Raw genomic sequence first — 22,500 nt, 5'->3', positions numbered from 1 at the left:
ACACACACACTCACACACATTGACACACACACACACACAAACACACTCACACAGACACTCACACACTCACTCACACACCCTCACACGCACACACACACGCACACACTCACACACAGACACACACACGCACTCACACACACATAGACACACACACACTCACACTCATATACACACTTACACACTCACACACTCACTCACACTCACACACACACTCACAATCTCACATACTCACACAATCACCCTCACACTCACACACACACTCACATTCAAACATACAAACACACTCACACAAAGATTCACACACACACTCACACGCACACATGCTCACACACACACTCACACTCACACATACTCAAGCTCACACTTACACACACACACATTCACACTCACATACTCACACTCCTACACACACTCTCACACTCACAAACATCCACACACTCACAAACACACACACACGCTCACGCACACACACGCACTCAGACTCAAATATACATACACACACAGACACACACACACACAATCACATGCACACACACACACACTCACACAGTCATACACACTTCCACACTCACACACACTCACGCACACTCACACAATCACACACACAAATTCACACTCACACACTCACACAGACACTCACACACACACACTCACACCCTCACCCACAGACACACACACGCACTCACACACACATAGACAGACACACACTCACACTCATATACACACTTACACACTCACACACTCACTCACACTCACACACACACTCACATACTCACACTCACACACACTCACACAAACACACACTCACACACACACACACCCATGCACACTTAGCCACACACACTGACACAACTCACACACACACACTCACACACACAGACAGACTCACACACACACTCACATACACAATCACACACCCACACTCACATACACACTCACACTCACATACACATACTCACACTCACACTCTCACACACACACACTCCCACACACACTCTCACACTCACTCAGTCACAAACACTCACACACACACAAATTCACACTCACGCACGCACACACACACTCACACTCAAACATACACACACACTCACACACAGACACACATGCACTCACACATACATGCACACGTACACATTCACACTCACTGTCACACACATACATACTCACACACACTCACACACACACTCACACTCTCACATACTCACACTCACGCACACTCACACAAACACACACTCACACACACACACACTCATGCACACTTAGCCACACACACTGACACAACTCACACACACACACTCACACACACAGACAGACTCACACGCACACTCAATCTCAAGCACACGCACATACACAATCACACACACATAGACACATACACTCACTCATACACGCACTCACATACTCACACAAACACAATCACATACACACACTCACAATCAAGCATACACATACTCTCCCACTCACCCTCACACACACACTCACCCTCACACTCACACACACACACACTCACATTCAAACATACAAACACACTCAGACAGATATTCACACACACACACACACTCACACATACCCACACACACACACTCACACATACTCACACTCACTCTCTCTCACACACACATTCACGCTCACACACTCACACACACACAAATTCACACTCACACACACACTCAAACATACACACACACTCACACAAAGACACACACGCACTCACACACATACATGCACACATGCTCACACACATACACATTCACACTCACAGTCACACACACTTACACACTCACACATACACTCACACTCTCAGGTACTCGCACCCACGCACACTCACACAAACACACACTCACACACACTGACTCAACTCACACACACACACACACACACAGACAGACTCACAAGCACACTCATTCTCAAGCACACACACATACACAATCACACACCCACACTCACGTACATACTCATACTCACAATCTCTCACACACATACACTCCCACACACACTCTCACACTCACTCACTCACAAACACACACACACACTCATACACTCACACTCAAACTCACATACACACACAAACACTCACACACACACACGCACGCACTCACTCACATAGACACACACACTCACTCATACACACACTTACATACTCACACACACAATGATGCACACACACATACACACATTCAAACACACGCACACACACTCACATACACTCACACACACACATTTACATTCACATTCACACACACTCACACACTCACATAGACACACACTCTCACACACACGCACCCACACACACGGACACACACACTCGCACTCAAACATACACACACAAACTCACACTCACACTCACGCACACACACTCACATGCTCACACACACGTGCACACACACACACACAAACACACACAGACACACACACATGCAAACACACATTGACCCACACACTCACATACTCACACACACACAATCACACACATACACACAGACGCACACTCACACTCAAGCATAAACATGCTCTCACACTCACCCTCACACACACACTCACACTCACACACTCACACTCTCACACACTCACATATTCACACACACACACTCAAACACAGACACACACACACATTCACACACACATAGACACATACACTCACTCATACATGCACTCACATACTCACGCACACACAATCAGGCACACACACATACACACACTCACAATCAAGCATACTCATACTCTCACACTCACCCTCACACGGACACTCACCCTCACACTCACACACACACACACTCACATTCAAACATACAAACACACTCACACAAAGATTCACACGCACACATGCTCACACACACACTCACACATACTCACGCTCACACACACACACACATTCACACTCACACACTCACACTCCCACACACACTCTCACACTCACAAACACCCACACACTCACAAACACACACACACACTCACGCACACACACGCATTCAGACTCAAACATACATACACACACAAACACACACACACAATCACACACACTCACACGCACACTCACACAATCACACACACAAATTCACACTCACACACTCACACAGACGCTCACACAAACACACACTCACACACACACACACCCTCACATGCACACACACCCTCACACTCACTCACACACCCTCACACGCACACACACACACACACACTCACACACAGACACACACACGCACTCACACACACATAGACACACACACACTCACACTCATATACACACTCACACACTCACTCACACACACACTCACAATCTCACATACTGACACACACTCACACAAACACACACTCACACACACACTCATGCACACTTAGCCACACACACTGACACAACTCACACACACACACTCACACACAGACTCACACGCACACCCATTCTCAAGCACACACACATACACAATCACACACCCACACTCACATACACACTCACACTCACATACTCACACTCACACTATCACACACACACACACTCCCACACACACTCTCACACTCACTCACTCACAAACACACACACACACTCACACACTCACACTCAAACTTACATACACACACAAACACACACACACACTCTCACAAAGATTCACACACACACTCACACACACACTCACACCCTCATATACTCACACTCACACACACTCACACGCACAAATTCACACTCACACACTCACACTCACACACACACTCACACTCAAACATACACACACTCACACAAAGATACACACGCACTCACACGCATACATGCACACATGCTCACACACATACATATTCACACTCACAGTCACACACACTTACACACTCACACACTCACACACACTCCCACACACACTCACCCTCTCACATACTCACACACTCTCACACAAACACACACTCACACACACACACACACTCATGCACACTTAGCCACACACACTGACACACTCACACACACAGTCAGACTCACACGCACACTCCTTCTCAAGCACACACACATACACAATCACACACCCACACTCACATACACACACTCACACACACATACACATACTCACACTCACACTCTCACACACACACACACTCTCACACTCACTCACTCACAATCACACACACACACTCACACACTCACACTCAAACGTATATACACACACAAACATTCACACACACTCACACACACAAACTCAAACACAGACACACACACATACACTCACTCATACAAGCACTCACATACTCACACACACACAATCACGCACAGACACATACACACACTCACAATAAAGCCTACACATACTCTCACACTCACCCTCACACACACACTCACCCTCACACTCACACACACACACACACTCACATTCAAACATACAAACACACTCACACAAAGATTCACACACACTCTCACACGCACACATGCGCACACACACACTCACACTCACACATACTCACCCTCACACTCACACACTCACTCACATTCACGCTCACACTCACACAAATTCACACACACACACACACACTCACACTCAAACATACACACACACTCACACAAAGACACACATGCACTCACACACATACATGCACACATGCATGCACACATACACATTCACACTCACAGTCACACACACATACACACTCACACACACTCCCACACACACTCACACTCTCACATACTCACACACACTCACACAAACACACACTCACACACACACACACACTCATGCACACTTATCCACACACACTGACACAACTCACACACACACACACTCACACACACAGACAGACTCACACGCACACTCATTCTCAAGCACACACACATACACAATCACACACCCACACTCACATACACACTCACATACACATACTCACACTCACACTCTCTCACACACACACACTCCCACACACACTCTCACACTCACTCACTATCACACACACACACTCACACACTCACACTCAAACGTATATACACACACAAACACTCACACACACACACACACACACTCACACACACACACTCAAACACAGACACACACACATACACTCACTCATACACTCACTCACATACTCACACACACACAATCACACACAGACACATACACACACTCACAATCAAGCATACACATACTCTCACAATCACCCTCACACACACACTCACCCTCACACTCACACACACACACACACACTCACATTCAAACATACAAACACACTCACACAAAGATTCACACACACACACACTCACACTCACACATACTCACACTCACACACACACACATTCACGCTCACACACACACAAATTCACACTCACGCACACACACACACACACACACTCACACTCAAACATACACACAAACTCACACACAGACACACATGCACTCACACATACATGCACACGTACACATTCACACTCACAGTCACACACATACACACTCACACACACTCACACACACACTCACACTCTCACATACTCACACTCACGCACACTCACACAAACACACACTCACACACACACTCATGCACACTTAGCCACACACACTGACACAACTCACACACACACACTCACACACACAGACAGACTCACACGCACACTCAATCTCAAGCACACGCACATACACAATCACACACACATAGACACATACACTCACTCATACACGCACTCACATACTCACACAAACACAATCACATACACACACTCACAATCAAGCATACACATACTCTCCCACTCACCCTCACACACACACTCACCCTCACACTCACACACACTCACATTCAAACATACAAACACACTCAGACAGATATTCACACACACACTCACACGCACACATACCCACACACACACACTCACACATACTCACACTCACTCTCTCTCACACACACATTCACGCTCACACACTCACACACACACAAATTCACACTCACACACACACTCAAACATACACACACACTCACACAAAGACACACACGCACTCACACACATACATGCACACATGCTCACACACATACACATTCACACTCACAGTCACACACACTTACACACTCACACATACACTCACACTCTCAGGTACTCGCACCCACGCACACTCACACAAACACACACTCACACACACTGACTCAACTCACACACACACACACACACACACAGACAGACTCACAAGCACACTCATTCTCAAGCACACACACATACACAATCACACACCTACACTCACGTACATACTCATACTCACAATCTCTCACACACTCCCACACACACTCTCACACTCACTCACTCACAAACACACACACTCATACACTCACACTCAAACTCACATACACACACAAACACTCACACACACACACGCACGCACTCACTCACATAGACACACACACCCACTCATACACACACTTACATACTCACACACACAATGATGCACACACACATACACACATTCAAACACACACACACACACTCACATACACTCACACACACACACATTCACATTCACATTCACACACACTCACACACTCACATAGACACACACTCTCACACACATGCACCCACACACACGGACACACACACTCGCACTCAAACATACACACACAAACTCACACTCACACTCACACACTCACACACACGTGCACACACACACACGCAAACACACACAGACACACACACATGCAAACACACATTGACCCACACACTCACATACTCACACACACACAATCACACACATACACACAGACGCACACTCACACTCAAGCATAAACATGCTCTCACACTCACCCTCACACACACACTCACACTCACACACTCACACTCTCACACACTCACATATTCACACACACACACTCAAACACAGACACACACACACATTCACACACACATAGACACATACACTCACTCATACACGCACTCACATACTCACGCACACACAATCAGGCACACACACATACACACACTCACAATCAAGCATACTCATACTCTCACACTCACCCTCACACGGACACTCACCCTCACACTCACACACACACACACTCACATTCAAACATACAAACACACTCACACAAAGATTCACACGCACACATGCTCACACACACACTCACACTCACACATACTCACGCTCACACACACACACACACACACACATTCACACTCACACACTCACACTCCCACACACACTCTCACACTCACAAACACCCACACACTCACAAACACACACACACACTCACGCACACACACGCATTCAGACTCAAACATACATACACACACAAACACACACACACAATCACACACACTCACACGCACACTCACACAATCACACACACAAATTCACACTCACACACTCACACAGACGCTCACACAAACACACACTCACACACACACCCTCACATGCACACACACCCTCACACTCACTCACACACCCTCACACGCACACACACGCACACACTCACACACAGACACACACACGCACTCACACACACATAGACACACACACACTCACACTCATATACACACTCACACACTCACTCACACACACACTCACAATCTCACATACTGACACACACTCACACAAACACACACTCACACACACACTCATGCACACTTAGCCACACACACTGACACAACTCACACACACACACTCACACACACACACAGACTCACACGCACACTCATTCTCAAGCACACACACATACACAATCACACACCCACACTCACATACACACTCACACTCACATACTCACACTCACACTATCACACACACACACACTCCCACACACACTCTCACACTCACTCACTCACAAACACACACACACACACTCACACACTCACACTCAAACTTACATACACACACAACCACACACACACTCTCACAAAGATTCACACACACACACACACACACTCACACCCTCATATACTCACACTCACACACACTCACACGCACAAATTCACACTCACACACTCACACTCACACACACACTCACACTCAAACATACACACACTCACACAAAGATACACACGCACTCACACGCATACATGCACACATGCTCACACACATACATATTCACACTCATAGTCACACACACTTACACACTCACACACTCACACACACTCCCACACACACTCACCCTCTCACATACTCACACACTCTCACACAAACACACACTCACACACACACACACACTCATGCACACTTAGCCACACACACTGACACACTCACACACACAGTCAGACTCACACGCACACTCCTTCTCAAGCACACACACATACACAATCACACACCCACACTCACATACACACACTCACACACACATACACATACTCACACTCACACTCTCACACACACACACACTCCCACACACACTCTCACACTCACTCACTCACAATGACACACACACACTCACACACTCACACTCAAACGTATATACACACACAAACATTCACACACACTCACACACACAAACTCAAACACAGACACACACACATACACTCACTCATACACTCACTCACATACTCACACACACACAATCACACACAGACACATACACACACTCACAATCAAGCATACACATACTCTCACAATCACCCTCACACACACACTCACCCTCACACTCACACACACACACACACACTCACATTCAAACATACAAACACACTCACACAAAGATTCACACACACACACTCACACGCACACACTCACACTCACACATACTCACTCTCACACACACACACATTCACGCTCACACACTCACACACACACAAATTCACACTCACGCACACACACACACACACTCACACTCAAACATACACACACACTCACACACAGACACACATGCACTCACACATACATGCACACGTACACATTCACACTCACAGTCACACACATACACACACATACACACTCACACACACACTCACACTCTCACATACTCACACTCACGCACACTCACACAAACACACACTCACACACACACACACTCATGCACACTTAGCCACACACACTGACACAACTCACACACACACACTCACACACACAGACAGACTCACATGCACACTCAATCTCAAGCACACGCACATACACAATCACACACACATAGACACATACACTCACTCATACACGCACTCACATACACACACATACACACTCACACACACACTCACACTCTCACATACTCACACTCACGCACACTCACACAAACACACACTCACACACACACACACTCATGCACACTTAGCCACACACACTGACACAACTCACACACACACACTCACACACACAGACAGACTCACACGCACACTCAATCTCAAGCACACGCACATACACAATCACACACACATAGACACATACACTCACTCATACACGCACTCACATACTCACACAAACACAATCACATACACACACTCACAATCAAGCATACACATACTCTCCCACTCACCCTCACACACACACTCACCCTCACACTCACACACACTCACATTCAAACATACAAACACACTCAGACAGATATTCACACACACACTCACACATACCCACACACACACACTCACACATACTCACACTCACTCTCTCTCACACACACATTCACGCTCACACACTCACACACACACAAATTCACACTCACACACACACTCAAACATACACACACACTCACACAAAGACACACACGCACTCACACACATACATGCACACATGCTCACACACATACACATTCACACTCACAGTCACACACACTTACACACTCACACATACACTCACACTCTCAGGTACTCACACCCACGCACACTCACACAAACACACACTCACACACACTGACTCAACTCACACACACACACACACACACACAGACAGACTCACAAGCACACTCATTCTCAAGCACACACACATACACAATCACACACCCACACTCACGTACATACTCATACTCACAATCTCTCACACACACACACTCCCACACACACTCTCACACTCACTCACTCACAAACACACACACACACTCATACACTCACACTCAAACTCACATACACACACAAACACTCACACACACACACGCACGCACTCACTCACATAGACACACACACTCACTCATACACACACTTACATACTCACACACACAATGATGCACACACACATACACACATTCAAACACACGCACACACACTCACATACACTCACACACACACACACACACACACACATTCACATTCACACACACTCACACACTCACATAGACACACACTCTCACACACACGCACCCACACACACGGACACACACACTCGCACTCAAACATACACACACAAACTCACACTCACGCACACACACTCACATGCTCACACACACGTGCACACACACACACGCAAACACACACAGACACACACACATGCAAACACACATTGACCCACACACTCACATACTCACACACACACAATCACACACATACACACAGACGCACACTCACACTCAAGCATAAACATGCTCTCACACTCACCCTCACACACACACTCACACTCACACACTCACACTCTCACACACTCACATTCACACACACATAGACACATACACTCACTCATACACGCACTCACATACTCACGCACACACAATCAGGCACACACACATACACACACTCACAATCAAGCATACTCATACTCTCACACTCACCCTCACACGGACACTCACCCTCACACTCACACACACACACTCACATTCAAACATACAAACACACTCACACAAAGATTCACACGCACACATGCTCACACACACACTCACACTCACTCACTCACAAACACACACTCACACACTCAAACTTTCATACACACACAAACACTCACACACACGCACACACTCACACACACTCACACACACATAGACACACACACTCACTCATACACACTTACATACTCACACACACAATGATGCACACACACATACACACACTCAAACACACGCACACACACTCACATACACACACACACACACACGCACACACACACACATTCACATTCACATTCACACACACTCACACACTCACATAGACACTCACACTCTCACACACACGCACCCACACACATGGACACACACATTCGCACTCAAACATACACACACAAACTCACTCTCACACTCACGCACACGCACTCACATCCCCACACACACGTGCACACACATGCAAACACACACAGACACTCACACATGCAAACACACATTGACCCACACACTCACACACACACACTCACACACACAGACAGACTCACACGCACACTCACATACACAATCACACACCCACACTCACATACACACTCACACTCACATACACATACTTACACTCACACTCTCACACACACACACACTCCCACACACACTCTCACACTCACTCAGTCACAAACACACACACACACTCACACACACACTCACACTCTCATTTACTCACACTCACACACACGCACAAATTCACACTCACACACTCACACTCACACACACACACACACACTCAAACAAAGACACACACACAGTCACACACATACATGCACACATGCTCACAGACATCCACATTCACACTCACAGTCACACACACTTACACACTCACACACACTCACACACACACTCACACTCTTACATACTCACACACACTCACACAAACAGACACTCACACACACACTCATGCACACTTAGCCACACACACACTCAAGCACACACACATACACAATCACACACCCACACTCACATGCACACTCACACACTCACACTCACATACACATACTCACGCTCACATTCTCACACACACACACACACTCCCACACACACTCTCACACTCACTCACTCACAATCACACACACACACACTCACACACTCACACTCAAACTTATATACACACACAAACACTCACACACACACACACACACTCACACACACACACTCAAACACAGACACACACACATACACTCACTCAATCATGCACTCACATACTCACAAACACACAATCACACACAGACACATACACACACTCACAATCAAGCATACACATACTCTCACACTCACCCTCACACACACACTCACCCTCACACACACTCACATTCAAACATACAAACACACTCACACAAAGATTCACACACACACACTCACACGCACACACTCACACTCACACATACTCACACTCACACACACACATTCACGCTCACACACTCACAGAAATTCACACTCACACACACACACACTCACACTCAAACATACACACACACTCACACAAAGACACACATGCACTCACACACATACATGCACACTTACACATTCACACTCACAGTCACACACATACACACTCACACACACTCACACACACACTCACACTCTCACATACTCACACTCACGCACACTCACACAAACACACACTCACACACTCATGCACACTTAGCCACACACACTGACACGACTCACACACACACTCACACACACAGACAGACTCACACGCACACTCAATCTCAAGAACACACACATACACAATCACACACCCACACTCACATACACACTCACACTCACATACACATACACACATACTCACACTCACACTCTCACACACACACACACTCCCACACACACAATCACACACACACACACACACTCACACACTCACACTCAAACTTATATACACACACAAACACTCACACATACACTCACACACTCACAGACACTCAAACACAGACACACACACATTCACACACACATAGACACATACACTCACTCATACACGCACTCACACACTCACTCACACACACACACACACACATTCACGCTCACACACTCACACACACACACACACAAATTCACACTCACACACACACACACTCACACTCACACTCAAACACACACACACACTCACACAAAGACACACACGCACTCACACACATACATGCACACATGCTCACACACATCCACATTCACACTCACTGTCACACACACTTACACTCTCACACACACACTCACACTCTCAGGTACTCACACTCACGCACATTCACACAAACACACACTCACACACACACACACACACCCATGCACACTTAGTCACACACACTGTCACAACTCACACACACACTCACACACACAGACAGACACACGCACACTCATTCTCAAGCACACACACATACACAATCACACACCCACACTCACGTACACACTCACACTCACATACACATATTCATATTCACACTCTCTCACACACACACACTCCCACACACACTCTCACACTCACTCACTCACAAACACACACACACACTCACACACTCACACTCAAACTTACATACACACACAAACACTCACACGCACACACGCACACACTCACACACAGACACACACACACACTCACACACACATAGACACACACACTCACTCATACACACACACACAATGATGCACACACACATACACACACTCAAACACACGCACACACACTCACATACACTCACACACACACACACACACACATACACACACACATTCACATTCACACACACTCACTCACTTACATAGACACTCACACTCTCACACACACGCACCAACACACACGGACACACACACTCGCACTCAAACATACACACACAAACTCACACTCACACTCACGCACACGCACTCACATGCCCACACACACGTGCACACACACACGCAAACACACACAGACACACACACATGCAAACACACATTGACCCACACACTCACATACTCACACACACACAATCACACACATACACACAGACGCACACTCAAGCATAAACATGCTCTCACACTCACCCTCACACACACACTCACACTCACACACTCACACTCTCACACACTCACACTCACATACACTCACACTCACACACACACATTCACACTCAAACATACATAAACACACAAACACACACTCACGCTCACACATGCACTCACACACTCACACACACACACTCATGCTCCCACACACACTCTCACACTCACACACTCACAAACACACACACACACTCACACGCACACACGCGCACTCACACTCACACATCCATACACACACTCACACACACACTCACACACACACTCACACAGTCACACACACTTCCACACTCACACACACTCACACACACATTCACACTCACACACACAGACACACACACACACGCACACTCACACACTTCCTCACGTGCACACACACCCTCACACTCACTCACACACCCTCACACGCACGCACACACAGGCACACACTCACACACAGACACACACACTCACACACACATAGACACACACACTCACACTCATACACACACTTACACACTCACACACACAATGATACACACACACATACACACACTCAAACACACGCACACACACTCACATGCACTCACACACACACACACACACGCACACACACATTCACATTCACACGCACTCACACACACTCACACACTCACATAGACACTCACACTCTCACACACACACACACTCACACACATGGACACACACACTCGCACTCAAACATACACACACAAACACACACTCACACTAACGCACACACACATTCACACACACGCACACACACGCACACACACACAGACACACACACACATGCAAACACACATTGACCCACACACTCAATACTCACACACACACAATTACACACACACACATACGCACACTCACACTCAAGCATACACATGCTCTCACACTCACCCTCACACACACACACTCTCACACTCACACATACTCACACACTCACACACACTCACACTCAAACACACACTGACAGGCACACACACCCTCACACACACACACACACTCACACACTCACACACACACACACTCACAAACAGACACACACACATTCACACACAGTTAGACACACACACTCACACTCATACACACACACGCACACTTACACACACACACACACACACACACACACTCCCACACATACTCCCACACTCTCACACACACACATACTCAGAAACACACGCACACACACTCACACTCAAACATACATACACACACAAACACTCAAACACACTCACACACACACTCACACAGTCATACACACTTACATATTCACACACTCACACACACTCACACGCTCACACATATTAATTCACACTCACACACACTCACACAGACACTCACACACACACACACTTACACCCACACACTCACATGCGCACACTCACATACACACACACACTCCCACACATACTCCCACACTCACATACACACACACTCAGAAACACACACACACACACACTCACACACTCACATACTCACATGCACACACACCCGCACACACACTCACACACCCTCACATGCACACACACACACGCACACACACTCACACACAGACACACACTCACATAGACACACACACTCACACTCATACACACAATTACATACTCACACACACAAACAATCACGCACACACACATACACACATACACTCAAACATACGCACCCACTCTCACGCACACACACACACACACTCACATTCAAACATACACACACAAACTCACTCTCACACACACACTCACACACACACATGCGCGCACGCACACACACACACTCACAAACTCACACTCAGGCTCTCACACACACACAATCACTCACACGCACTGACACTCACAGACTCACACTCACACACACACTCACTCACACACACACACACTCACACACACACTCTCACAAACTCACACACTTAAACTCACACTCACACACACTCCCTCACACACACACTCACACACATTGACACACACACACACACACACAAACACACTCACACAGACACTCACACACTCACTCACACACCCTCACACGCACACACACACGCACACACTCACACACAGACACACACACGCACTCACACACACATAGACACACACACACTCACACTCATATACACACTTACACACTCACACACTCACTCACACTCACACACACACTCACAATCTCACATACTCACACAATCACCCTCACACTCACACTCACATTCAAACATACAAACACACTCACACAAAGATTCACACACACACTCACACGCACACATGCTCACACACACACTCACACTCACACATACTCAAGCTCACACTTACACACACACACATTCACACTCACATACTCACACTCCCACACACACTCTCACACTCACAAACACCCACACACTCACAAACACACACACACGCTCACGCACACACACGCACTCAGACTCAAATATACATACACACACAGACACACACACACACAATCACATGCACACACACACACACTCACACAGTCATACACACTTCCACACTCACACACACTCACGCACACTCACACAATCACACACACAAATTCACACTCACACACTCACACAGACACTCACACACACACACACTCACACCCTCACCCACAGACACACACACGCACTCACACACACATAGACAGACACACACTCACACTCATATACACACTTACACACTCACACACTCACTCACACTCACACACACACTCACATACTCACACTCACACACACTCACACAAACACACACTCACACACACACACACCCATGCACACTTAGCCACACACACTGACACAACTCACACACACACACTCACACACACAGACAGACTCACACACACACTCACATACACAATCACACACCCACACTCACATACACACTCACACTCACATACACATACTCACACTCACACTCTCACACACACACACTCCCACACACACTCTCACACTCACTCAGTCACAAACACACACACACACTCACACTGAAACTTACATACACACACAAACACTCACACACACTCACACACACACTCACATAGTCACACACACTTACACACTCACACTCTCACACACACTCACACACACACTCACACTCTCATTTACTCACACTCACACACACGCACAAATTCACACTCACACACTCACACACACACACTCAAACAAAGACACACACGCAGTCACACACATACATGCACACATGCTCACAGACATCCACATTCACACTCACAGTCACACACACTTACACACTCACACACTCACACACACTCACACACACACTCACACTCTTACATACTCACACACACTCACACAAACAGACACTCACACACACACTCATGCACACTTAGCCACACACACTGACACAACTCACACACACACACTCACACACAGACAGACTCACACACACACTCCTTCTCAAGCACACACACATACACAATCACACACCCACACTCTCACACACACACACACTCCCACACACACTCTCACACTCACTCACTCACAATCACACACACACACTCACACACTCACACTCAAACATATATACACACACAAACATTCACACACACTCACGCACACAAACTCAAACACAGACACACACACATACACTCACTCATACACGCACTCACATACTCACACACACACAATCACGCACAGACACATACACACACTCACAATCAAGCCTACACATACTCTCACACTCACCCTCACACACACACTCACCCTCACACTCACACACACACACACTCACATTCAAACATACAAACACACTCACACAAAGATTCACACACACTCTCACACGCACACATGCACACACACACACACACTCACACTCACACATATTCATGCTCACGCTTACACACACACATTCACACTCACACACTCACACTCCCACACACACTCTCACACTCACAAACACCCACACACTCACAAACACACACACACACTCATGCACACACACGCACTCAGACTCAAACATACATACACACGCAGACACATACACACAATCACAGACACTCACACACACACTCACAGTCATACACACTTCCACACTCACACACACTCACGCACACTCACACATGCACACACACAAATTCACACTCACACACTCACACAGACACTCACACACACACACCCTCACACACACACACACCCTCACACACAGACACACACACACGCACTCACACACACATAGACACACACACACTCACACTCATATACACACTCACACACTCACTCACACTCACACACACACTCACACTCTCACATACTCACACTCACACACACTCACACAAACACACCCTCACACACACACACACACTCATGCACACTTAGCCACACACACTGACACAACTCACACACACACACTCACACACACAGACAGACTCACACGCACACACATTCTCAAGCACACACACATACACAATCACACACCCACACTCACATACACACTCACTCTCACATACACATACTCACACTCACACTCTCTCACACACACACACACACACACACTCCCACACACACTCTCACACTCACTCAGTCACAAACACACACACACACTCACACTCAAACTTACATACACACAAACACTCACACACACTCACACACACACTCACACAGTCACACACACTTACACACTCACACACTCACACACACTCACACACACACTCACACTCTCATATACGCACACTCACACACACTCACACGCACAAATTCACACTCACACACTCACACTCACACACACCCTCACACTCAAACATACACACACACTCACACAAAGACACACACGCAGTCACACACATACATGCACACATGCTCACACACATCCACATTCACACTCACAGTCACACACACTTACACACTCACACACTCACACACACTCCCACACACACTCACATACTCACACACACTCACACAAACACACACTCACACACACACACACACACACACTCATGCACACTTAGCCACACACACTGACACAACTCACACACACACACACTCACACACACAGACAGACTCACACGCACACTCCTTCTCAAGCACACACACATACACAATCACACACCCACACTCACATACACACTCACAATCACATACACATACTCACACTCACACTCTCACACACACACACACTCCCACACACACTCTCACACTCACTCACTATCACACACACACACACTCACACTCAAACGTATATACACACACAAACACTCACACACACACACACTCACACACACACTCAAACACAGACACACACACATACACTCACTCTTACACTCACTCACATACTCACACACACACAATCACACACAGACACATACACACACTCACAATCAAGCATACACATACTCTCACAATCACCCTCACACACACACTCACCCTCACACTCACACACATTCAAACATACAAACACACTCACACAAAGATTCACACACACACGCACACACTCACACTCACACATACTCACACTCACACACATTCACGCTCACACACTCACACACACACAAATTCACACTCACGCACACACACACACACACTCAAACATACACACACACTCACACACAGACACACATGCACTCACACATACATGCACACGTACACATTCACACTCACAGTCACACACACATACACACTCACACACACTCACACACACACTCACACTCTCACATACTCACACTCACGCACACTCACACAAACACATACTCACACACACACACACACTCATGCACACTTAGCCACACACACTGACACAACTCACACACACACACTCACACACACAGACAGACTCACACGCACACTCAATCTCAAGCACACACACATACACAATCACACACACACTCACATACACACTCACACTCACATACACATACTCACACTCACACTCTCACACACACACACACTCCCACACAAACTCACACTCTCACATACTCACACACTCACACACACTCACACTCAAACACACACTGACAGGCACACACACCCTCACACACACACACACACTCACACACTCACACACACACTCACAAACAGACACACACACATTCACACACAGTTAGACACACACACTCACACTCATACACACACACGCACACTTACACACACACACACACACACACACACACACTCCCACACATACTCCCACACTCTCACACACACACATACTCAGAAACACACGCACACACACTCACACTCAAACATACATACACACACAAACACTCAAACACACTCACACACACACTCACACAGTCATACACACTTACATATTCACACACTCACACACACTCACACGCTCACACATATTAATTCACACTCACACACACTCACACAGACACTCACACACACACACACTTACACCCACACACTCACATGCGCACACTCACATACACACACACACTCCCACACATACTCCCACACTCACATACACACACACTCAGAAACACACCCACACACACTCACACACTCACATACTCACATGCACACACACCCGCACACACACTCACACACCCTCACATGCACACACACACACGCACACACACTCACACACAGACACACACTCACATAGACACACACACTCACACTCATACACACAATTACATACTCACACACACACACACACATACACACATACACTCAAACATACGCACCCACTCTCACGCACACACACACACACACACACACTCACATTCAAACATACACACACAAACTCACTCTCACACACACACTCGCACACACACATGCGCGCACGCACACACACACACTCACAAACTCACACTCAGACTCTCACACACACACAATCACTCACACGCACTGACACTCACAGACTCACACTCACACACACACTCACTCACACACACACACTCACACACACACTCTCACAAACTCACACACTTAAACTCACACTCACACACACTCCCTCACACACACACTCACACACATTGACACACACACACACACACACAAACACACTCACACAGACACTCACACACTCACTCACACACCCTCACACGCACACACACACGCACACACTCACACACAGACACACACACGCACTCACACACACATAGACACACACACACTCACACTCATATACACACTTACACACTCACACACTCACTCACACTCACACACACACTCACAATCTCACATACTCACACAATCACCCTCACACTCACACACACACTCACATTCAAACATACAAACACACTCACACAAAGATTCACACACACACTCACACGCACACATGCTCACACACACACTCACACTCACACATACTCAAGCTCACACTTACACACACACACATTCACACTCACATACTCACACTCCCACACACACTCTCACACTCACAAACACCCACACACTCACAAACACACACACACGCTCACGCACACACACGCACTCAGACTCAAATATACATACACACACACACAGACACACACACACACAATCACATGCACACACACACACACTCACACAGTCATACACACTTCCACACTCACACACACTCACGCACACTCACACAATCACACACACAAATTCACACTCACACACTCACACAGACACTCACACACACACACACTCACACCCTCACCCACAGACACACACACGCACTCACACACACATAGACAGACACACACTCACACTCATATACACACTTACACACTCACACACTCACTCACACTCACACACACACTCACATACTCACACTCACACACACTCACACAAACACTTAGCCACACACACTGACACAACTCACACACACACACTCACACACACAGACAGACTCACACACACACTCACATACACAATCACACACCCACACTCACATACACACTCACACTCACACACACATACTCACACTCACACTCTCACACACACACACTCCCACACACACTCTCACACTCACTCAGTCACAAACACACACACACACTCACACTGAAACTTACATACACACACAAACACTCACACACACTCACACACACACTCGCACAGTCACACACACTTACACACTCACACACTCACACACACTCACACACACACTCACACTCTCATTTACTCACACTCACGCACACGCACAAATTCACACTCACACACTCACACTCACACACACACACACACTCAAACAAAGACACACACGCAGTCACACACATACATGCACACATGCTCACAGACATCCACATTCACACTCACAGTCACACACACTTACACACTCACACACTCACACACACTCACACACACACTCACACTCTTACATACTCACACACACTCACACAAACAGACACTCACACACACACTCATGCACACTTAGCCACACACACTGACACAACTCACACACACACACTCACACACAGGCAGACTCACACACACACTCCTTCTCAAGCACACACACATACACAATCACACACCCACACTCTCTCACACACACACACTCCCACACACACTCTCACACTCACTCACTCACAATCACACACACACACTCACACTCAAACATATATACACACACAAACATTCACACACACTCACGCACACAAACTCAAACACAGACACACACACATACACTCACTCATACACGCACTCACATACTCACACACACACAATCACGCACAGACACATACACACACTCACAATCAAGCCTACACATACTCTCACACTCACCCTCACACACACACTCACCCTCACACTCACACACACACACACTCACATTCAAACATACAAACACACTCACACAAAGATTCACACACACTCTCACACGCACACATGCACACACACACACACTCACA

The sequence above is a fragment of the Mustelus asterias genome, chromosome 28, assembly GCF_964213995.1.
Source record: "Mustelus asterias chromosome 28, sMusAst1.hap1.1, whole genome shotgun sequence".
NCBI lineage: Eukaryota > Metazoa > Chordata > Chondrichthyes > Carcharhiniformes > Triakidae > Mustelus > Mustelus asterias.
This window is presented reverse-complemented; position numbering follows the sequence as displayed.